The sequence below is a fragment of the Panthera leo genome, chromosome B3, assembly GCF_018350215.1.
Source record: "Panthera leo isolate Ple1 chromosome B3, P.leo_Ple1_pat1.1, whole genome shotgun sequence".
NCBI lineage: Eukaryota > Metazoa > Chordata > Mammalia > Carnivora > Felidae > Panthera > Panthera leo.
Window position 1 is genome coordinate 145,202,561 of NC_056684.1, and position 10,809 is coordinate 145,213,369.

A 10,809-nucleotide genomic window follows, 5' to 3' on the forward strand; every position below is an offset into this window, starting at 1 on the left:
ACACCGGGTGGAGGAAGAACCGGTGGGTCTGGTGGGACCCCAAGCCAGCACATCCCGCCCTACAGTGCTGGGTACTTGCCAGTCTGCTTCACAGAACACAGACGCTCGGAGGGAGACGGGCCCTGCAGGATCGCTGGTCCAGGCGCCTCCCACGGCAGATGGGGAAACCGAGGCTCCAGAGGAGGGGGGCACACGGCGAGGCCCCCCGCCTGGCCTGGGAGGGCGCCTGCCCGTGGGCTATTTCTGGCCCTGGCGTGGCCTGGGCCGCTGAAGGACACCTTGCTTCTCGGTCCATCGGTGTCCTCCCGAGACAAGCCAGAAGACTGCTTTCCCAGGGTGTTATTGGGCACCTCCAGAAAGCGGCCGCGCCCCGACCCGCCGCCCAGGGGGCCCCTGCCTCCCCCTCAGCGCCTCCCCGGCGCCCCAATTTACGACGGGAAGAGCCGTCCCCGGATCACTGCTCGGTTCTGCTTTGGGACTGCACGACATTCTCTATGTACCCCAGCCCGCCATTTATTCACACCACTGGAGTGTGAATTCCATGAATAAATTGTATTATCTCGGGGGCTTCGGATGACAAAAACATGAAAGCCACGCCAGTCCAGAAACGCCCGTCTCTCCTCATTAATGCCGGCTGGGGCCGGGGGAGCGGGCCCTCCTGGGAGGCTCATTTAGATTTTAATTAAACCGGCTTTCCCAAACAATTTGCAATAAATTAGCGACAAGCAGGCTTGCCGAGTCCAGGCAGTCCCCGCTGGGCATGGCTGCTGGCGCTCACCTGGGGTCACCTGCCTGCAAGGCCGCCCACACCCGGGCCGGGCCGGGGTAGGCGCCTGGCCGGCTCCGCTCCATGGGACACAGGCAGACAGGCCACCAGCAGCCACATGCGAGCAGAGGCCAGCAGACTGCCCCCTGCATCTCATACCGGGCCTGACACCCAGCCCGAGGGCAGCAGTCTACCCGAGACCCCCATCGGAGGGCTCACCCCCGATGCCGGGCCGCTCAGGCACTGCGTCCTCAGAGCTGTGGTGGGGCCTGGTGTCCTTGGCCCTGGCTGGGTCTGTCGGGGCCCCTGCGCCACGTTCCAGAAGCCTATGTGGGCCCTGGGCCATGAGCCCGCCTCCAGGAGAGTGTGGGAAGAGGGGACTCTGGCGGCCCTCAGGAGCTCGTGTGGACGGTCGTGGCCACCACGGAGCTTTGCAGTCTTTTTCTGGAAAGTTCTGTGTGAGCGGACACCTCGCCCTGAAAGGGACGCTCAGGCTTTGCGGTCTTTTTCTGGAAAGTTCTGTATGAGCACTTTGCCCTGAAAGGGACGCTCAGGCCAGAGGTCAGAAGCCCTTGGGGATGTCCTCTGAGGTGGGCCAGCTGGGGTTCGGGGCGTCCTGTTTCCAGGACTTGGAGAGCCTGACTCCGCTGCTGCAGCCTTGCACTGGGGGAGGGGTGATGGTTGAAGGGACCCTCCCTTCCACACGTCCCGGCTGCCCCTCGCCAGCCCTGTGGCCTGGGCTCCTTCAGACCCCCATCCACCCCCTCCTCCAAAGGGGGCGGGGGCACAGCCGCCGGGGGCAGGAGGACCGCATTGGCACCCAGGAGCACTCAACACGTTGCAGTTGGGTCAAGGCTGTGGTTTCTGGAAACTTCCGGGACATCCTGCGCCTGTGTTTCTAACACTCTACGAGTCTGGGTCCCCAGAGGCGGCTGCTGTGTCCGAGTGAGTGAGCGGGAGAGGAGCCCAGGACGCCTGCCTGATGAGGCCGTGCCCAGCTCTCACAGGAGGCCTGACCCAGCGGAGGGCACGGCACGGGGGCTGCGTGGGGTCACCTTCGGGGCCGGCACCGCGGCAACGCTCAGGGCGGCTTTGCCCCCCTGTCGAGACCCTGCCTTCACGGGAGCCTCTGGCTGGCCCCCCTCCCAGGGAAAGGCGCCACCGTGCTCGCTCACTGCGGCAGGAACAGCTTGAGGGCTTTAGCGCACATGACGCACTGGCCGTTCTTACAAGAACCTCTTTGTCAACGGCAGGCTGTTCTTGCGCGTTTTGCTGTTGTTACAGGAGCCGAGGGAACGGGGTGCGGGCCCGTCAGCTGGCACAGGCCTGTCTGTGGCATCCGTCCGCCCACAGAGCAACTTCCTGGAACCATCCAGAAGGTTTAAGAGCAACCAGAGATGACCGAAAAGTAGCCGGGGGCCTGTCGGGAGGCAGGCGGCTGGGCCACAGCCAGGGCCAGGCGAGGGCCCGAAGGGGGACCACGTGTGGCCCGCTCACCGACATGCCTGAGCAGGGCCACCCTCACGGGCGTGCGGCGGGGTCCCACGCTTGGACAGGAGACGGCAGCTTGAAATTCTTCACAATTCTACCTCTGGATTTGGGTTCTGTAGCCAAATTCAACAGGACAATGGAATAGGTGCCAGGGTCCCGGACCCCGGTCTCACGCAGGGTCCTATCTATCCCCGTGCCTGTGATGACTTCTCAGCCACCTGCTCCTCCCCTCCCCTGCCCGCCATGGTGCCCCAGCCGGGCCCAGGCTCCCCTCCCCTCCTGCCCACACCTGGCAGCAGGGTCCCGTTGGGGAAGGGCGGTCCGTGCCCCACGGTCCCCCCCTGTTCCTTTGGGCGCCCGGGCCGCAGCAGAAGGGGAGGTGGTCACAGTCTAAAGGGGAAAGCGGGCAAAGTTTCTTGCAGACGTGCTCTGACGGGAAGGGCTGGGGGCCTGGGGTGTGGTGGACGAACCTGAGCGGGGAGGGGGGCGGGAGGGCCTCCAGCAGCAAGTGGCTCCAGCAAGGCCTGCAGCCAGAGAAGTCTCTAGGCAGCAGGAGCAGCCGTGCAAAGTCCCTGGGGGTGTTGGGGGGTTCCTGAGGAGAGGCTAGGTTCGATGCTGGGTGTGCAAGGAGGCTGCGACAAGGGGGGAGACTGTGTGCCTCGATAAGGACCAGGTGGTCTGGGGGTGCAGCCCGGGCCGTGGGGGCCTCTAGGGGGTAGAGCCTGGGCCGTGGGGGTCTCTGGGGACGCCGCAGCCTGGGCCAGGGCCAGAATCTCTGAGTAAGACCCACCTCTGCCCTGATGCCCTTGACCCCCGGCCCAGGTGGCCTTCACCAGACCCTCCGGCTCCTGGCCTTCGTGACGTGGACACCGGAAGCCGGGCGGCGAGTCTGGGTGGGCAGCAGGAGCTGGTGTGGGAAGGGTGCGGCCAGGGGGCGTGGCTCCGAGAGGTGTGGCTCCAGAGAGGGGTTGGGGGTCTTAGGTGCCCCGCCCCCATCAACCTCGCAGCCACCTCGGTTGACCTGTGGGACCTGTGACAGCCCACAGCTGGCCTAGCCTGACTCTGCAGCCCTCGCTGACCCCACTGGGTGACCGCGGCCGCAGAGTTAATGGAGCCCACATCCTGCCGGGCAGTGTTAGGAGGCAGGCGCCCAGACCTGCAGGGCCCGAGGCTTGGGAGCATCTGTCTCTCAAAAAAACACTGTTCTGCTGTGGGAAGAGCCCCGGGCCGCCCCGCCCATCTGGGCACCCTCGGCCCTCCCGGCTGGGTCCCCACCTTGGAGGTGGGGCGCTCGGTAGGAAGGCCGGCACGCGGGACCCACCTCCGTGGAGCCTGGGGCGCCCTCCGCGCCCCACGCCGGCATCCAGAGCAGCCACGGAGGTGCCTGGGCCTGAAGACCTGACGTTCTGGGAGAGGCCGTCCCGTCTAGACCCCACTGTCAGGACCAGCCTCCGGCTGGCCCTCTCGGGCATCCACGGAACGCGCCAGCTGGAACTCCGCTCCGGGGCCCGGAGGTGCGTCCTCGCCACGCCTCTGTCCCCAGTTACCGCCTGGGCTCGGCTCCAGCCACGCGTGGTGATGGCTTTGGTGTCACTGTGGTCCCCAGGAAGCCTTAGGGGTGATGGTCCATGTACAGATGAGGGGTGGGGGACAGGGCTCCTGATCCCAGCCCCCAGCGGCCCTGAGCCTGAGCACACGGTGTGACCTCAGCCTCTGGGCCGCTGGGCTGACGGCACGTCTGGGGCCCAGGGCTCTTCCCAAACCCAGACTTCCCTTCCTGGGTGTGTGTGGAGGGTCTCCAGAGACCTCTTCACAGTGACCCCTCTGTGGCCTCCCTCTCAGATCTCCCCCCACCCCCGCCCTCTGCACAGCCCTGCTGGGGCCTCTTGGTTGGCCTTCTGGACCCCTCCCACGACCTCCAGCTATGGGGTCTGCCCTTAGGCCCCCAGGTGCTGAAGTGTCGCCCACCTCACACCCCTTGCTCCTGCAGGGAGGGGACCTGGGACTCGGCTGTCTATGCTCCTGATGGCAAAGGGGAAGGAGAGTCTCACAGGCAGCAGGCCCCGTACGGGTCCCCAGTTAGCATCTCCCAGCCTTGCAAGGTAGGTGGGCCAGGTCACAGGTGAGGTCCGGTCACCGGTGGGCCATTCCCACATGTCACATGTTCCGTAGCCATGCGGGGCCGGGCCAGAGGCCAGTCCTGTGACCCGCCAGTGGTCCCCCCTGCCCCCCAACACTGCTCTGGTCCTCCCATGCCTGGCCGGGTGAGGAAGGGGCAACATCCCTGGAAAATAAGGCCAAGCAGGTGTACTGGAGGGTCCCTGGAAACACTGGCCTCTGAAATCTTCTGGCAAATTCTACATCCAGGTTCCCCCCACTGACTCCGGGAAGTGGTGCGAAAGCTAAGATGATGAATAAAAGTCACCACCCCACAAGACAAAGCTAATTTAAAAGCTCGCTTATTCCTAGTGGAAAAAAATGGGATTAACATCTGAAGTATTTGCAAATTAGCCGGAAACTGCCTGCTAACCAACTGTTCGGAATCAGCAGCTTAGGAAGTATGTTAGGGCCCCCGGGGTCTGTGATTTTTCAAGCCCAAACTGCCTCAGTGTTGTCCAGTTGTCCAGCTGGGGTGGGGCCACCCCTCACACCGGCCAAGGACATGGGGGTCGCTCGTGTGGTCCATGCAGGTCAGCCGCTGGGGGTCCAGAGCAGGTTGGAGAACGGTGAGTAGGTCCAGAGAACCACACGGAAGTTTCCAGGGTATCACGCTGTCTAAACGAGTCTCCCTTTTTCTGTCCCTCGTCTCCAGTGGGTGCTCCTGTCAGCCGTGCCTCTGGGGCAGTTCTGCTGGGCCGTGGGCTCCGTCGTTCTTAGCAAAGCCCAGATGAGCTATGGTTCCTCCTGAACATGCCTTTCATTCGCCAATGCCAAGAGATCTCCGGCTAGTGCCGGGCACCTTCCCTGGCCCGGCGGGATTCAGCTGCCGGTGCAGACAGGCTGTGCTTGCCGGGGGTGACGTCCTGGTGGAGGGGAGGCAGGCGGGGGGTGCACAGGCTCCGCTCAGATGGGGAAGAGTAATGTGAAAGGGAAAAAAGAGGGACAGGAAAGGAAGAGAAGAGAATAGAATGGAATAGACTTTCAGACATTGAGCGTGATGAACAAAAGAGCAGGGCAGGAATGGGGGGGTGGTGGGAGCCACTCCAGATCTGGGAAGCTCTCTCTTAGAATGTGATAGTTGAACAAAGACTGAAGAGAGGGAGGGCAGCTTGCAAAAGTCTAGAGAAGGACACCGGCGGGGGAAACAGCAAGTGCAAAGGCCCTGGGGCGGTAGGAGCTCAGCATGTTTGAACACAAGAAGACCCATGGGGCTGACACGGTGCGTGGTGGATGCTTTGTGGTGCTTTTGGAGGCACGGGCAGGGCCCGATCCGCAGGCTCCGGTGAAGCTCTGAGGAATGTGGATTTTATTCTACACCCGAGTGCGGAGGCATGAGGGTCGGACTCCACTGTGAGGGTCGCTCTGGCTGCCGAGGGCAGAGTTGATTGAACAGGAGGGGGGCTGGAGCCCAGTGAGGGCACTACTGATTTGGCCGGGGGAGGCAGCTGGGCCTGGGGCCGAGGCAGGGGTGGGGAGCAGTGGTGAGGTTCCGGAAATGTTCTTGAAGAGTAGTGAGTACGGGACGTACCTGCGGGAGCGAGCTGGCGCCCTGGCGGAGGTGGCCCCGGCCGGTATTTGCCCCAGGACACGGATGTGGTGCTGTTGGTAGGGGCCGTGGTGTGGACGTCTCCGTCTTGGGAAGCGAGGAGGCTGAGGGTAGGACAGAGGACTCCCGGCGGGCAGGACCGGGCGTGTCCCACCCGTGCCGTGTGGCCGGAGCCCGGAGCTCTGTGGCCACCGCACCCAGGCCGTGCGCCAGGACGGTGTTGAACGGACTAAGGGCTGAGCGCGAGCGCTGGCCAGGACGGGCCGCTACACCAGAGTAGCACAGACGGGGGCTCGGCAGCAACATTCCTTCCTAAAAATTGTTTAATGTTTATTTACTTTTGAGAGAGAGAGACAGAGCCTGAGCGGGAGAGGGGCAGAGAGAGAAGGAGACAGAATCCGAAGCAGGCCCCAGGCCCCGAGCTGTCAGCACAGAGCCCGATGCGGGGCTTGAACCCACGAACCGCCAGATGGTGACCTGAGCCGAAGTCAGACGCTCAACCGACTGAGCCACCCGGGCTCCCCGTCAGCACTCATTTCTAACAGATCTGGAGGCTGGGCGTCCAAGAGGAAGCTGCTGGCCGACCCACTATCTGGGGAGGACTTCCTGGCTCATCCACGGTGGCCACGTCTCCCTGTCCTCACGTGGCCGACAGAGCTCTGGTCCCGCCTGCTCCTTATAAGGACGCTGAGCCCACCGTGGGGTCCCACACACTGGACCCCTCACCCTAACCACCTCCCGCTCCCCCCACCCCGGGGGCTGGGCCTCCGACATATGGATCGGGGGTGGCACTCGTGTTCAGTCCACGACAGTTGCCACGGAAGCCCCAGAACAGGCCATGCGTGTCTGCAGTAAACGTCATGGGAAGCACGACGGAGAGAAGGGTTAGTATTTTCCTGGTTATTGTTTTCGTTCCGGCAAATAGAAGGAGGCAGGCCACGAAAACCCACCCAACAGAACTGGTCTGGTCATGTTGAAGTGAACTTCTAACAAAGTTGTCTCCCTTTTCCTCCCTGGAGGTGAGAGTTCTATCTTCCTGGAAAACAGGAAGTACGGCAGCCGCAGGCCCCCTGGGGCTCGAGGCAGACCCGCCAGGGCCATCAGGTCACGGGCACTGATGGAGCCCCCGCCCGGGGTAGGGGTGCTTTGTCCCAGACCCACTGCCCTCAACTCTGCACATGGCTAGTTGAGGGAGGACTCCTTTCACACAAAAACAAACAAGGACCCATGAAAAATACTGCCTGAGGGGCGCCCGGGGGGCTCAGTCAGTTAAGCATCTGACTGTTGGTTTCAGCTCAGGTCACCATCTCATGGTTGTGAGTTCAAGCCCCGCATCGGGCTCTGTGCTGACAGTGTGGAGCCTGCTTGGGATTGGGATTCTCTCCTTCTCTCTCTCTGCCCCTCCTCTGCTCTCTCTCTCTCAAAATAGATAAATAAACTTAAAAAAAATACTGCCTGAAAAAGGAAGCAAACACAGAAGGGGGGGTGCATCACAGACACTCAGGGAGGGTCCCTGAAGAGGGCAAACCAACTCTTCATCTTGTTGCTTAAAATCAGGAACCGCAGAAGCCAGCACGGGCTTAAATAAGAAACGATCAGACAAGAAGAAGCGGAAAACAGGCTCGAGAAACAGGTGTAAGAACAAGAAGGGCCCCAAGACGCCGGCCGGGTGGGGCCAGAGTGGGGAGACAGCGCTGAGACACAGCCGGACGCGGGTGAGCTCGGACGGAGCGAGGAAAACAAGACCGAAAAGAACAGAGTTCGGGGGGTTAAAGAAAAATGGCAGAAAAGAAAAGAAAATGGGGAAGAAATCGCGGGACGCCGCGGCCAGTGTGGCCTCAGCCACGACACTGAGGCGCCCAAGGCAGAGGGCGGGACCCGCGGGCTGAGCCCTGGGAGAGCGCGAAACCAGGCCCCCGCCATCCTCAGGGACAGAAGGAGGAGCCGGGGATTCTGTGTCAGCTAAGGTCCTACGACCACTGTTCAAGCTGAACCAGGAACCAGCATTGCCACACGCACTCGTGAATCGAGGGTGCCACTCGACCCCAGTGCTTTGTGAAATGCATGGGCACCGGCCAGGAGGCAAAGAGCAGAAGGGAATCCGAGCCGGGGCGCTGGGAGCAAGGCTGCAGGTGTGCAGGGCTCACACGCGATGGTGGCACAGCCCGTGGGGTCCGCAGGCGGGGCTCAGAGTCAGTGCTGCCCACCCTAGACGCACACTCTCCACCAAGCCTTCCCCACCTTTACCGCCTCCGTGGCCGATGGGGACGAGGCACCAGTGGTGTTCGGTCCTTGAACCTGGGGGCCCTGGGGCGTGGGAGCCCTGGGAGGTGAACCCGGAGACGGTACCGCTCACCCCCGGGGCTCCCTCGGGCTCAGGCGGGGCTGGGCCGTGCTCCCCGGCCACGGCCCGCCTCCCCGTCTCCGGGAGCACTGGCCTCTTAAGAAATCGTTTGCCGTTGGGGCTCCTGGGTGGCTCAGTCGGTTGGGCCTCCGACTTCAGCTCAGGTCACGATCTCGTGGTCCGTGAGTTCGAGCCCCGCGTCGGGCTCTGGGCTGATGGCTCGGAGCCTGGAGCCTGCTTCCGATTCTGTGTCTCCCTCTCTCTCTGACCCTCCCCCGTTCATGCTCTGTCTCTCTCTGTCTCAAAAATAAATAAACGTTAAAAAAAAATTTTAAAAAAAAGAAATCGTTTGCCGTGCGTCCTTGGCTCGGGGTCTGGTCTGAAGAACGAGGTCCCACGAGAAGTCTAGGGCCCACGGGAACTGGATTTCTCTCTAACGGCATTCGAGCGCCTGGCCCGTGACCGACTGTGGACTCCCCTCCCTGGGTCCCGGGACTTGGGCCTGTCCCGAGGCCCCCACCGACGCCCAGAGGCAGCCTTGCTGGCGAGGGCCTCACTGACGGCAGGGCCCGCGGAGACCCCCGTGCAGCTGGCGCTGAGCGCGCGGAGCACGGAGACCCAGCTACCCCACGGCGACGTCGCACCGCCCGGGCTGCTCCCGACCGACCGTCATCGTGTCGACCCCGGGCCTTGGCTTTCTGCCCCACGTCCTGTGGCGGGGTCCCCCTCCGTCTCCCAGGCAACGGAGGCGCGTCCCTGCAGGCCGGGCTTGGGGGCGGGGGGGGGGGGGGCCCGGGCGGCTGTGGCTCCCCCCACCCCCCCAGCTGTCAGAGGACCGGGCTCCTCGAGGGAAGAAATGTGTGGCCCGAGCTGATTAGCCCTAACGACCACAAAGACAGCTCGAGCGGCTGCGGGGGGAAGGGGCTGTGACGGGCGACTTGCGTCTGAGAACCACACGATCAGCTTTCGTGCCACTCAAGACACGACAGAGAACAGGCCGTGTCGGGCGTCGGGGGAGGACTCCGGAAACGCCCGCGGGGGGCTCTCCAGCGAGGAGAGAAGTGAACTCGGTTTGCTAAGAATGGTCTGTTCTGACTCTTGCATGAACGCCCAGCGTATCCCAGCCACCAGCGTGCGGGAGGAATAAGGACAGGAAGCTGGCGTTGCGTGAGGTGTACGCGGTGCGTGAGGCTTACGCGGTGCGTGAGGCTTACGCGGCGCTCGGTCACCGGGTGTTCCCAGAACGGGATGGAGAGGGTGCCGATCGAGTCCCTGTTTATTGATGGCAAGGGCGGGGCGAGGGGTTTGCCCAAGGTCCAGGGTCCTGAGATGGTGGAGCCAAGAGTGACACGCGCGACCACGGCCACGGCTCACGCACGCGCCACCTGCGGGCTCTGGGAAGACCGGGTCCAGCCGGGTCGGCGGGGAAGGAGCCAGCTCAGCGTCACGGAGGGGGTGGGCCGAGGTGGGGACGGGGCGCCTCCCACGTCTGGGGTTCTGCACAGCGTGACGGGGCCCCGGGAAAGGCAGGTCGGGGGCCACTGTCGTGGTGGGACCAGCCCCGGCCACGGACGGGAGGAGAGGGAGGTGGGGAGCCACGGAGGGTGTGGAGAGGGAAGCCTCCGGGAGGGGCTGAGGGATGGGGTGGCGGCGGTGGGGAGACTTCCGTGCAGGTAGGGAAGCGACGGGCTGTCCCCCGACGTCAGAGGTCCCGCCCGGGGAGCACCGGGGGCGGCCCTGCTTCTGGGGATGAGCGGGTCAGGGATGACCTCTGGGGAGCGGTCCTGGCAGTGAGGGAGCAGCTATGGGGTCACGAGAGGCGTCCCCGCTCCAGGTGTGGGGGCCTCGACCGGCCCAGGAGCCGTGTGAGGGGAGCAGAGGGAGAGGAGCTGAAGGATTAGACGGACAGCCGGGGTGCGGGGACTCGGCGGGGGGGAGGGGCCAGAACCCACCCGCCCACGGCAGGGGAGGACTCGGGCCGCATGTACACACGGCGTCTGCCCCAGGTGACCCACGGGAGGCCCCGAACGCGCCGGGGTGCACGGTTTAAACACATCCACGCAGGGTTTGTGCCCAAATCCAGCAAACAACGCAAGAGCCACGTCTGAGACTCGGGAGGACCGGTCACTCGGAGAGACAGAGACCCACGTGTGTTTACAAGGGACATGACACCCAAGAAGCTGTAATGGCCCTGAGCTTTCGCGTGTGCAACAGGTAACATCCGAACACACTAAGGGCAGTGCTGTCTGTGCCGCGAACACGGGGGTGCTGTCTACACAAGGGCGGTTGTGACGGAAGCTTCAGCCCAGCGTCTGAAGCGTGTGCCCAGTTGGGCCCTGGATGTGTCAGGACAAGGAGGGCACCCGTGTCCTCCACGTGACATTTACCCCAGAGTCTCACACACGACCCACTGGTCTGTGAGTCGACGGAACACACAGGCCACACAAGTAGTGACCCTGTCCATTCATTAGGGACATAGACACTGTTCAGAAATGGGCTATC

At 63.5% G+C, this 10,809-nt stretch overlaps 1 long non-coding RNA gene and 1 other non-coding gene across 2 annotated transcripts; both read right to left on the reverse strand.

Annotated features, from left to right (window-relative positions):
* Nucleotides 1–4,700: 4,700 nt before the first annotated feature.
* On the reverse strand, nucleotides 4,701–8,417 carry LOC122221462. Its single transcript, XR_006203236.1, has 3 exons — nucleotides 8,205–8,417; nucleotides 5,946–6,275; nucleotides 4,701–5,280 (listed from the first exon to the last, which is right to left on the reverse strand). It is a non-coding gene; the product is annotated as an uncharacterized LOC122221462 (long non-coding RNA).
* On the reverse strand, nucleotides 6,398–6,482 carry TRNAR-UCG. Its single transcript has one exon. It is a non-coding gene; the product is annotated as a tRNA-Arg (tRNA).
* Nucleotides 8,418–10,809: the final 2,392 nt, after the last annotated feature.